Source organism: Lissotriton helveticus, chromosome 4_1 (genome assembly GCF_964261635.1).
Source record: "Lissotriton helveticus chromosome 4_1, aLisHel1.1, whole genome shotgun sequence".
Classification (NCBI taxonomy): domain Eukaryota; kingdom Metazoa; phylum Chordata; class Amphibia; order Caudata; family Salamandridae; genus Lissotriton; species Lissotriton helveticus.
The window spans coordinates 726,464,954-726,477,356 of record NC_136063.1 but is presented as its reverse complement, the minus strand read 5'-3'; positions in this window follow the sequence as shown (position 1 = coordinate 726,477,356).

Genomic DNA, 12,403 nt, shown 5'->3' with positions numbered 1-12,403 from the left:
GTCAGCTGTTGTGCACCTTCTCAGTCCTCGGCACAACCATGGTGACCCTCTAAAACCTTGAAGTACACTAAACATAGACACTTATAGTTGAGTTCAAACCACAGTCATTGGGCTCTTCCTGCAACGGCTAGCACCATAAAATCAGAGATCCCCCCACCCCCATTCCACCTCATTAATTTCTCCCTCCTTCTCTCCAAAATGATTACCAATGGTCAATCGAAAAGTCACAGACAATGGCTCAGAGACTCTAATGATATTACTGAGCCACCTGAGTAGAACTTGAGAAAAGTTGAGAAAATGTTGATCTGTGAGCCACTACTACAAAGTAATGTCTGATGTCGTCAATGAACTAACCAGTGCCTCCTAAACTGAACACACAAAATGCAGTGGTTGTGGCAAGATCTCAATGTACAATAAAAGATTATTGAGAATAGTTAAGCATGTTGTAAACAAGATCTCTTCCAGGTACGTCTTTAAATCTAGTGTAGTGCGCATAAAAATACATATGTTGGCCAAAGAAGCATTTTCTGAAGGGGAATCAACTCAGTTGACTAGAACATTATTTTAAATTGTCAATCAAAACACAGACGCACCAAGTCCACCTGTTCTGAACAAAATGAATGAAAAATGTGAAACATTCTGCCAATACTTTGAGAAGGGCTCGACCAAACTCATTAATTTCACTGTAATACTAATGGAAAACCTGGACTGCCTGCAAATAGGGAGAGTTGCACCTCTATTAAAATGACATGAACATCTCTTAGAAATGTCAGTCAAGTTTCTATATTCTGTTCCTAGGCAAAGGGACGTGAAGATAGAAGTCATGCAAAAGCACAATTAAAACAAATCATTAGAGAAAGTAAGCTTATGAATGATGTCCAATTATGATGTAGAACTAGGATGCAATCCTCTGAATGTAAAAGACAACTCCTGTCTTCTAGTTCTCTTTGACCTGTCAATAGTAGTTCATATTAGTCTCTCACAAAACACTGGCAGAATAAACGTGTGACATTTTTCAGCCAAAGGTTCTCAATATCAGATCAGATTCCTTCAGAGGACTCTCCATGTTTCATCATTTAGTTTAATTTCAAAACAGTCGATCCGTCATTCCTGCTTTCTCAGAATGTCTATGGAAACATACAATGTGAAGGTACAAATTAGCATAAATATTCATAAATAAAATAAAATACATATGAAAATACATACTTAGAGGGGCCTTCGAACACCTGTCTTCACCCACTGATCTTTCAAACACAATTTGCTTCAGTGGACCTCAGCATACTGCAACCACCAGTAGGCGGCCCACTTCAGCCATTTCACCGGATCATATGTGCCCAATCGCCAAAAAAGAAATGCACTTTAGTTTCAGGGCTGGTGTTCCAGTTCTTTTCTTTACCAATGTTCTTTACTCTCTATTCCATATCCTTTTATTCTTATGGTTGTTAAGTATGGCTCTGGTAGAGATCCACTGGTGTGAATGACTGGATTCTGAATCCAGTAATTCACTGCTTTGACGTAGCAACAGTACATAACAGAGCTTGCTAATCACAGCTGCTATGCCATAATGGAATTCCTGGCTGCTTTGGCTGGACTTTCTGAGAACCTGTCAGAGCAGCTCTGCAGAGCAGGAAGCATGGTTTCTCGATGGGCGTGAGCGGAAAGCCCACAGTGGTGGGAGTGAGTGGCAGGAGGCCTCCTATTGTATGACTATCTACTACTCCCCTGCCCCTGCATAGCAGTTGAAAGTAGAGGCAGAAGATTTTTGGGGCTATAGATAACTTAAAATTACCAATGTGAACTACAGGAATTTGTTTAACTCAGGGTTCTGAGTGTCATCATATACAACTCGAGCTGGCTCTCGTGGTCTATTTAATGACACTCAGAACCTCTATGAGAAAAACCTTCTCATAATTCACTGTTGTTCATCTATCATTTTACATGTTGTTTATGAACAAGGTGGTAGAGCAAAGATGACATTCCTCACATTGCCATCGGTTATGTGTTGTGAGCCCCACTGCATTTAATGTACGGGTGTCCAGTGCTTTCCTGCAATATCTTAAACTGTGTGGGTTTCATTTGTACCTCATTTTTCCCATCATTCTTTGTCCTCAAACTGTGTGAGAAACAATCTACTAACTTTTTTCTGAAGGCATCAGACACTGAGTTCTTTTAGATGTGTAGAGCCCGAGTTTTACATCTTCATATTCCCTTCTATATTAAAAATCATCTGTTAATGTGGGTCTCAACAGCAAGGAGGAGGGTGCTTTTAAGTTTGGAAATTCTTTATTTTGTTTTCTATAGTCTTCATAGTTGTGTTTTACTTTGTCAAAGTCTTTTTATAAAGTAATAAATGAAATATGTCCCACAAAGTATCCTCTCTGTTTTCTTCTTCTAGCAAGGTCTAAGGGCTATCCGGTTGTTTCCTCACACGTCTCACCTCCAGGAGGAGGGCCTTGAAAAAACAACCAGGTAAATATTGGTTTTAAAAAAAAAAATAACAGTTTCTGAATTGCTTTTACTTTTCTTAATTTTTCGCTTTTCTAATACTTTAGCAATCTTTTCTGTTTTCTTTTATGCATGCTATTTCTTTAATTTACTACCTTGCCATGTTTTTGTGGCTAATTCTTTTTAGGTCAATGTCTGTGTGGAGTCTTATAATGCACAACTTAGCCCAAGGGCATTGTGTGTTGTACTTTTCCTTTCTTATCCTAAGCAAACTAAATAATTTACCAACAAGAGACAAACATTTGTGTAGTTCAAGTAGAGTGGCAGGCTTTTACATTACTTTAGTGGCTACCTCAACCATCGCACTCTCAGCTCACAAAATATCCACCCAGTTATGCTTACACACTTGCCTAGGCCACAGCCTGCCCTCAGACAGTGGCGGGCTGTTGGCAGGTTCCTACACTGCTCCTTCCAGCTTTTTACCTCCTCCTCCTTTCAGGCTCCGTGGCCCAACGTTTCCCAAACTTGTGTTCCATGGATTTATCTCCATGTCCTCATTCTCCTGCTCCAGTCAAGCATTCATGATCTTTTCCAGGTGTCTCTCTTCTGTTCCGGCCCCAGCATCTGTGTTGGCATTGGCGTCCTCTTCTTTCCCTATCAGTACTCCTTTAGAGAATTCTCTCATTTTATGTGCGTCTGTCCTACTACTGCTTTCCTGCCTTGTCTTTCTTCTAGCCAGTTTTTTAGGTCTCGCCTGACCCAGAGCATGCGCTGGTCTGGTGAGACTTTTAGTAAGGGCTTAAAAAAATGCTACCATGGCTGGCATACAGCTTGCGTACATGTGCGCAGGTGCGCGCTTACGAGCAGAGGCGCCATATGGATTTCCTCTCGCTCTCCCGCACGCGCGCCTCGCTCTGCCTCTCTGTCTTGCTCGCCCCTTCCCCTCCACAGAGCGCGTCTTGCGAAATCGCGGCCTCGCGTCTTTTGAGAAATTGCAGCCAATGCTTGTTCTTTTTGAAAAGCATGTCGGCCTGAAGGTCTCAATGCACTATGCAGCCTGCAGCTTATGTTCATTGCTCCCAGTTTTAAAGGTGCAGCATTATGGCGGCCCTTGTGTTTCCATGCGCACAGTTGCCTCTTTTTCTGTGGCTTCTTTCCGCCTTCGTTTCAGACTTGCTACGGTGGGTGCTGCTCTAGCGTGCATTCAGATGTAATGTTCTTAGCAAAGCTAAGAAATAGAAGGAGGCGCAGGCAGGCTTTGAAGGAAGGCGCAATAAAAGAGCAGCAGGCTGTTCCCATCTGGTCTCTTCAAACATCCCCTATCAGAGGGATTTCCAGACTTATGGGGATTAGACTCGGGGCACATCTGTCGGATCATTATGCACGAGGGATCTCCTGCTGTTTCCTTCTCATGCTTCACCTATGTGCCATCATTCAAAGATCTTTTTAATAAAACACATTGTAATAAAATACAAACATTTGGTAAAAATGACAAGAGCAGCGTGCCTGAATGCAATGTAATTATTTCTACAGGATAAATCAGCTCAGACCAAAGCATTTATAAATTGCCTTGCTGCCAAAAGCAAAACTGTGTTGGGAAGGGTTAAGAAGTGAAGGTTTAAAAAAAAAACTATAAAACAAAGCAGGTATAAGAGCGCATAAGTGTTTGTGAAGAGCACTTTTAAAGCTAGCAAGGCTATTTAGTGCTATCAGACATTTCAATATTTAAACATTTCTAAACTGCTATATGAAGCTATACTAGAAAAAGATAACAGTTTATAGTTACCTTTTAATTGCAATATTGTAATAACAATAAAATAAACTTCAATAAAAATGCATCTTGCATGAGATGAAAAGACAACTTAGGAAGTTGGTGTAAAGTAATAGCCGTCTCCATTTCTGACTGTATCTTCTGCATATAAACTATCATAATTAAGACTTTTACATCTGTCCATCCTTGTACCTTAGGAACATTTTTTACCTGGCTTAAATACATAAGCAACAAGCATTGGCATAGCCAATAGGTCTTGCCTTTGGGACCTTATAAATGTTTAACCATGCAACAGTTAATGTTGTTGCCCCAAGTATATTGTGCTGCATAACTAAATACTTATAAGGTCCCAAAAGCGAGACCTATTGGATATGCCAATGCTTGTTTTTACTTGAACCCTGCTCTAGTCTCCCTTCTCTATCTACAGGGTTTATTAGGAGCTTTTGGGATGGCTTTCTTCTTTAAGGTGAGCCTATTCTGCCACACCCTCCTCCCAATAGATTCCTAAAAATCTGCCTGAAAATGTCTCTTGACCTAAAACTTTCCATTGTTTCACTCTTCTTTCTTTCTATTGAATTACTCTCTCCTCACCCTCCGTCCTCTGCATGTCTCCTCTCTCTGAACATAGCCTAATAAAGTTTGCATGATTTTCCACCCCATTCTCTATTATTGTATTTATTTTCGCACATTTCCCAAACCTTATTTCAGAGATCACAACTTCTCCTTCTTTAAAGCATATCTCTGCAACCTAACAATACTTAATCTACACCTAACCGTTTGCAGCAACTCACACAGTCCCACTAATGATTACATTTAATGCCTAATAATTGAATATGCCAGAAAACGCTGGAATAAATGCATGGAATTGTTTCCTTGAGTCAGATCCCTATAACCAACCGTAACCGATAACCACTAGATTAACTACTAACATTGGGTACTGGAGTAGCATGTTATTCACCATAAAGCACTTCAACGTCGTGTCAGAGGTATCACTATATAAATGCAATTATACTACAATACAGTACCATCTGCTTAAACATCAGTATCATATTTACCAAGCCTCTTAGCATCCCCACTACATCTGATTACACGCCAAATGCAGCTCTTTTGAAAATCTCGTATGCCTGAAATGGTAAAACAGTGCCTTATCTGCATTCATTTCTTTAATTCATAGCTACACAATCTGAATATCCCTTAGAGGGTCCTGTACTGTCAATAATGATATCTGTCAACTAGTACATTTCTAAAGCGTCCCTTTTAGCCCTGTACAATGAACTTGCCCCTTTCTAGTTATGCATTCCTCTAGTGCCAACACTTAAAACGGAGCCTTCTGTAGTAGGGGATCTCTGTGTATAGTCATAATCTAGTGAATAGTCCCGCCCATGTGCGTGGACCCCGGAGCAATCAAAAATAATCTCTTACAGTGTCAAAAAATGCAGAAAATGCATAGACACTTAAGAGAGAATTTAAAGACAGATAATGCAGCCAAAAGGCTACACTGTCCAGTACTTCAACTAGAAATTTCCACCATAAAATCCACAAAACAGCAAAGCCTGTACAGATTTCCCTTGCTTAACAGCAAAATCCCTCAGGAATGATAGAGAGAAGAACCTGGACAGACAAGCCCCATAGGCTGCCATTATGTGGCTTAATTAGGATACTGTGCCTTTAAGAGAACCTTCCAGAACCTTCTCTCAGTATCCCAGAATGCATAGCAGGTCCAACTTAGCCTCAGTTCTTTTTTCCGGCTCCTGCAAGCAGGACCCTGGAGCATTGAGCTCTCCCTTTCAAGGGTTTTTGTTAGTGTTTTACACTGATTTCGATTTTTGGTACTTTTAAAGTACTCTGGTGACTTTCTTTCTGTGTTTCTGCACTCTTTTTTGTCCAATAATGCCTGCATTATTCGACAAATGCCCTGAGTGCTCAAGAAAGAAGGCCAAGACAGACTCCCATGAGGTCTGTATTCTCTGCCTTCCCTCTTCCCACATCCCTGAGGAGTGTAGGATCTGCAGAAGCTTCTCTGGAAGGACCCTGAAGGAGAGGAAGAAGATCAGGCTTCAGGGCCTTGAGGAGAGAAAGCTGAAGGCACGAGGTGGGTCAGGAGGGGCTCCTTCTACCCATGCTGAGGCCTCTGGGGGGCTCCCCAGGGGCAGGAAGACCAGCCCGCGCCCAAGGTCTCCGTCTGGGTCAGTTGCGCTGACCACGACGTCGAGGGGACGGTCAACGGCCAGTTCCAGGTCTCCCCAGGGCTCTGGGTCGAGAAAACGTCGCCCGTCGACGTCGAGGAACGTGTTCCGGCCGCCGTCGAAGCCGGTGTCGATATCCTCGTCGTCGCTGTCGGCGTCGAGTGATCGACATCGGAGGGCCCGGCGTCGGCGCTCGCCGTCGAGGCGACACCGCCGTTCGCCGTCGAGGACATCGTCGTCGAGGGGATCCTCGTCGTCAAGGTCGCCGTCGAGACGTAAGGCATCTCCGGCGCCGAAGAGGTCGACGTCGAAGCATTCCAAAAGGCCGACGTCGAGACGGTCGAGGAGATCGACGTCGAGAAGGTCGGAGAGGTCGACGTCAAGAAGGTCCAAAGGGTCGCCGTCGAAGCGATCCAGGAAGTCGACGTCGAGACCGGCGAAGAGGTCGAGGTCGCCGTCGAGGCACCATCGCCCGTCGTCGAGGTTTCGTGGCTCGTCGATCTGGTCAGGGTCGACGTCGAGACGGAGACACGGTTCGACGTCGAGGAGTGTGATTCGGTCGACGCCGAAGGACCGTTCGACGTCGAGGGGACATCGGTCGTCGTCTGGACACCGGTCTTCAGCGTCTGGAGGTCCTAAGGACAGGCCCAGGACTGTGGGGGGCTCCCCACTCTCTGGTAGAGGTAATGGCTCGCCGGGACCGGCGCATTCCGGGGTGGATACTCCGATGAAGCCGTCTACGCCTCCTCCGCGGCCGGCTGTGCCGAAGGGTCCTCCTCCGAAGGCCCCTACCCCGCCTCCGAAGCCGGCTCCGCGGGACCCGCGTCCGGTTGCTCCTCCACCCCCGATCCCACCAAGGGAGGTGTCGATGCCTAAGTTCCCGACGCCTCCGAAGAAGAAGACTCCTAAGAAGCCTGGAGCTCCTGACCCTGGGAGGCCGAAGGAGCGTCCGAGGCCCAAGAGGTCGAGGTCTCGCTCGGGGAGACGGGACAAATCAAGGAGTGGCCGCGGATCTTCATCGCGATCCAGGCGTCATCACAAGAGACGTCGGTCCAGGTCACGTTCTCCTTCTGGGACCCGTTCCTACTCGCCCACGCTGTCCGATTCGCCGGAGACTAGGGTGTCTCCGATAGACGATATTAGCACATTTCAGGAGGTTCTCCTGCGTGGTGCGGCGAAGTTGGGCATTGAGGTTGAAGCGCCTACGGCTTCTACCTCGGTAATCTTTGAGACTTTACACAAGAGGCACTTGTCTCGCCCCCTGTTACCTCTGGTGCCGGGGCTCCTTGAGCCCGCCGAACAGCTATTCCTGACGCCGGCGACGGTGAAATCTGTCCCTTCCAGGATACTGAAAAAGTACAGGGCTCCGGACTCAGACCCAGCCTTCTTGAGGAAGGACCCGGTACCGGATTCAGTCATCGTGACTGCTGCTCGGAAGCTTCATGCCACCTCCCCTGCGTCCACGGTGCCTCCGGACAAGGAGAGCCGGTGGATCGATTCTGCCGGTCGCAAGGCGTGTGGGACATCCGCCTCGTCCATGAAGGCAGCCAGTGACTCGGCTTTGCTGGGACGTTACGACCGGTCCCTTTGGGACTCGATGGAGCAGTTCGCAGATCTCGTCCCTCGAGACCGCAAGGAGGACTTTGTGGAGATCGTCAAGGAGGGGATGTTGGTCTCTAATCAGGCCATCGGCGCCGCAGCAGACATATCGTTGCTGTCCGCGCACGGATATTGCCACGGGATTCACCAGAGACGCCATGCTTGGCTCAGGTTGACATCGTTGAAACCGGAGGCACAGCAACGCGTGGCGAATCTCCCGTTTTCCGGAGATACCCTCTTCGGGAAGCACGCGGATGATGAGATGGCCAGGATGAAGGCCGAAGCGGAGACCCTGACGGCAGTGGGCCTGGAAAAGCCCAAGGAAAAGAAACCCTTCCGACAGTACCAGCGTCGGTTTGGGGCGCAGGGTCGTGGAAGGGGGCAGTCTGCTGGTCAACATCAACAGCGGCAGCAGCAGCAGCAGTACAGGCAGCCCTTCCAGAAGCGGCAGGGTGGTAGAGGTCGTCAACAGTCCTCTACCGCGACCAAGGGCCCGGCCGGGTCCCGTCCCTGAGCTGTTACTTCCCCCTCGTCCGTTACCCGCTCCGGTGGGGGGAAGCGTTCAATTTTTTCTGGCAGAGTGGAGAAAAATTACTCAGGACAAGTGGGTGCTGAATATTGTTTGCAATGGATACAGTCTACGTTTCACCAGCCCTCCTCCATCGATTCCTCCCGTCAGCTCGCAGTATCAACTGCGCGAGCTTCAGACGGAGGCGGACGTTCTGCTAAGGAAAAGGGCGATCGAAGACGTACCTCTGGCTCAAAGAGGAAGAGGTCTGTACTCTCGGTTCTTTCTTGTCCGCAAGAAGGACAAAAACGAGTTCAGGCCCATTCTGGATTTGCGGCAGGCAAACAAGTGGATTCGCAGAGAAAAGTTTCGCATGCTGTCGTTGCATCAGATCTACCCTCAGCTGCAACGGGGAGACTGGATGTGTGCCATAGATCTACAGGACGCATACTTCCACGTGCCCATTGCATGCAAACACAGAAAATTTCTGCGCTTTCAAGTCGGCACCAATCACTATCAGTACACGGTGCTACCCTTCGGACTGAAGTCTGCACCCAGGACATTCTCAAAATGTATGGCAGTGGTAGCGGCACACCTGAGGAAGAACAAGGTGTTTGTCTACCCGTACCTGGACGATTGGTTGATCAAGGCCTCCTCCTTCTCGGAAGCCCGAGCACACTTCCAGAAGACGTGCGTTCTCTTGAACAAGCTGGGGTTGCACATCAACATGTCCAAGTCGGTCCCGATTCCGGTGCAGTGCATCCAGTACTTGGGGGCCTCCATCAATACGCTGTCAGCAAGCGTGTCTCCTTCGGAAGAGCGACGTTTATCACTCGTTCGGAAGGCTCAGGCTCTCATGAAAACTCCGTCTACGACTGTGAGGACCGTGTCTTCTCTACTGGGATCGATGGCCTCTTGCATCTTTCTCACTCCTCACGCACGGCTACAGATGCGTCCTCTGCAGGAGTGCTTGGAGGATCAGTGGGACCAGAGGAGAGGTTCTTGGGACGACAGGATACGACTGTCTCTACATGCTCTTCAGTCTCTGAAGTGGTGGTGCTCGAAGAAGAATCTCCTCAGAGGCGTTCCCTTCCACAAGGACATTCCCACACAGACCATCGTGACGGATGCGTCTCTCCAAGGTTGGGGGGCGCATTCCGGAGATCTGCAAATTCAAGGGACGTGGTCCCCGACGGAGTCCACGTACCACATCAATTTCCTGGAACTGAGAGCTGTTCACTTGGCACTGAAGGCCTTTCATCCGTCCTTTCAGACCAGCTCTCTGCTTGTTCAGACGGACAACACGACTACGATGTATTACCTCAACAAGCAGGGGGGCTCGAGATCGCGCACTCTGTCGCAGGAGGCGCAGGCGATCTGGCACTGGCTTCTGGCTCGAGGACTGTCGATAACGGCCACCCATCTGCCAGGTGTGCAGAATGTTCAGGCAGACGAACTGAGCAGAATCGTGCAGGAAAACCACGAATGGGTCATAAACGACGAAGTACTAGGAGAAGTCTTCGCAAGGTGGGGAACTCCAGACGTAGATCTGTTTGCCACCGCCGAAAACAGCAAATGCCGAGGCTTCGCCTCCAGGTACTTCCAGCCAGGGACGCTGGGGAACGCGTTATGGATCAACTGGTCGAACAGCTTTCTGTACGCTTTTCCACCAATTCCCCTGATTCCGGCGGTTCTCATCAAGCTGTCTCAATCCAGGGCGAGAATGATTCTGATTGCCCCGGAATGGCCCAGACAGTGGTGGTTCACGGACCTGCTTCACCGATCTCTCCTTCCTCACATGAAGCTGCCGTGCAGGCCGGACCTTCTCACGAAGTTCGGGGGGCGGATGGTGCACCCCAACCTCTCGTCTTTGAGTTTGGCGGCATGGCTCCTGAAATAGTGCAATATGGCCATCTGAATCTCCCAGAGGATTGTATGGGCATACTGAAGGAGGCTAAGCGACCTTCCACTAGGACTTCCTATGCTTACAAGTGGAAGAGGTTTTGCATCTGGTGCAAGTCTAAGAACTATGACCCTACGTCATGCAAGGAAGATGTCATCCTTCCATATCTGCTTCATCTGGCGCAGTCGGGCCTTAATGTCCATTCCATTAAGGTTCATCTGGCTGCTTTGACTGCCTACAGGAAAGGCCCTTCACAGACTTCCTTTTTCCAGATCCCTGTGATCAAAGATTTTTTGGAAGGCTTGAAGAAAGTGTTCCCTCCTGTCAGGCTTCCTTCGCCTTCATGGGACTTGAATGTGGTGCTGTCCAGATTGATGAAGGAGCCTTTTGAACCCATTCATAAGGCTTCGTTGCAGCACCTGTCCTGGAAGGCGGCGTTCCTCGTGGCCATTACATCGGCCCGCAGGGTGAGTGAGATTCAGGCATTGTGTTGCCAAGAACCTTATACTGTATTTCATAATGCTAAAGTTGTTATGCGTACTCACCCTAAGTTTCTTCCCAAGGTTGTTTCTGATTTTCATATCAATCAGACTATCACTTTGCCTACGTTCTTTCAGAATCCTTCATCTCCGGCGGAAAGGTCTTTACATTCCCTGGATGTGCGGAGGGTGCTGAAGTTTTATCTTGATAAGACTAAAGATATTCGTAGGTCAGACCAATTGTTCGTCAATTATGGCTCAGTCAGGACAGGTCTTGCTACCTCTAAACAGTCCATCTCGAGGTGGATTGTGTCCTGCATACAGTTGTGTTACTACAAAGCTAATAAGACCTTAGGAGGTAAGCCTAAGGCTCATTCCACCAGGGGCAAGGCTGCTACGACAGCTATGCTCCGTAATGTTCCCATTGCAGAGATCTGCAAGGCGGCCACTTGGAAGTCGGTCCATACCTTTGCTAAGCATTACTGCCTGGACACTGATGCCAGGGCAGACGCTCAGGTTGGGCAGGCTTCGCTGCGGAATCTGTTCGCACAGTAGTGGCGTTATTTTATTCTCCACCGCCGCTTGGTGTGGGGATGGGCTTGCCATTCTATTCACTAGATTATGACTATACACAGAGATCCCCTACTACAGAAGGAGTAGTTTCTGTCCTGTAACTCCAGTTCTGTAGTAGGGGTATCTCTGTTATAGTCATAAGCGCCCTCCCGCCTCCCCGGTGGAGTGTTGTTCATGATCATAATGCTACAGGTCTGGCGTTTCCTACGCCCTCGAAAAGAACTGAGGCTAAGTTGGACCTGCTATGCATTCTGGGATACTGAGAGAAGGTTCTGGAAGGTTCTCTTAAAGGCACAGTATCCTAATTAAGCCACATAATGGCAGCCTATGGGGCTTGTCTGTCCAGGTTCTTCTCTCTATCATTCCTGAGGGATTTTGCTGTTAAGCAAGGGAAATCTGTACAGGCTTTGCTGTTTTGTGGATTTTATGGTGGAAATTTCTAGTTGAAGTACTGGACAGTGTAGCCTTTTGGCTGCATTATCTGTCTTTAAATTCTCTCTTAAGTGTCTATGCATTTTCTGCATTTTTTGACACTGTAAGAGATTATTTTTGATTGCTCCGGGGTCCACGCACATGGGCGGGACTATTCACTAGATTATGACTATAACAGAGATACCCCTACTACAGAACTGGAGTTACAGGACAGAAACTACTCCTTCCTTTTACCCCATTTACTTTTGTGCTGTATCCATCCGTTCTTATTCAGTAACAGAACTGAATAACACAGGTCGTGTTCCTTTTCCCAGCTATTGCCACGGATGAATGATAATATATTCCTACTTGTCAGCCTCTGCACTCGGAAAAATAAATTCGGTTTCACCAATAATTTGGGTCATGTTACTGTGCTAAGTATTATAAAACCAAGTTCTTGCTTCCCACCCTTAACTGCATGAAACCTTGCTTAGAAGAGTAGTTTATTTGCTATAATTTTGCATAATA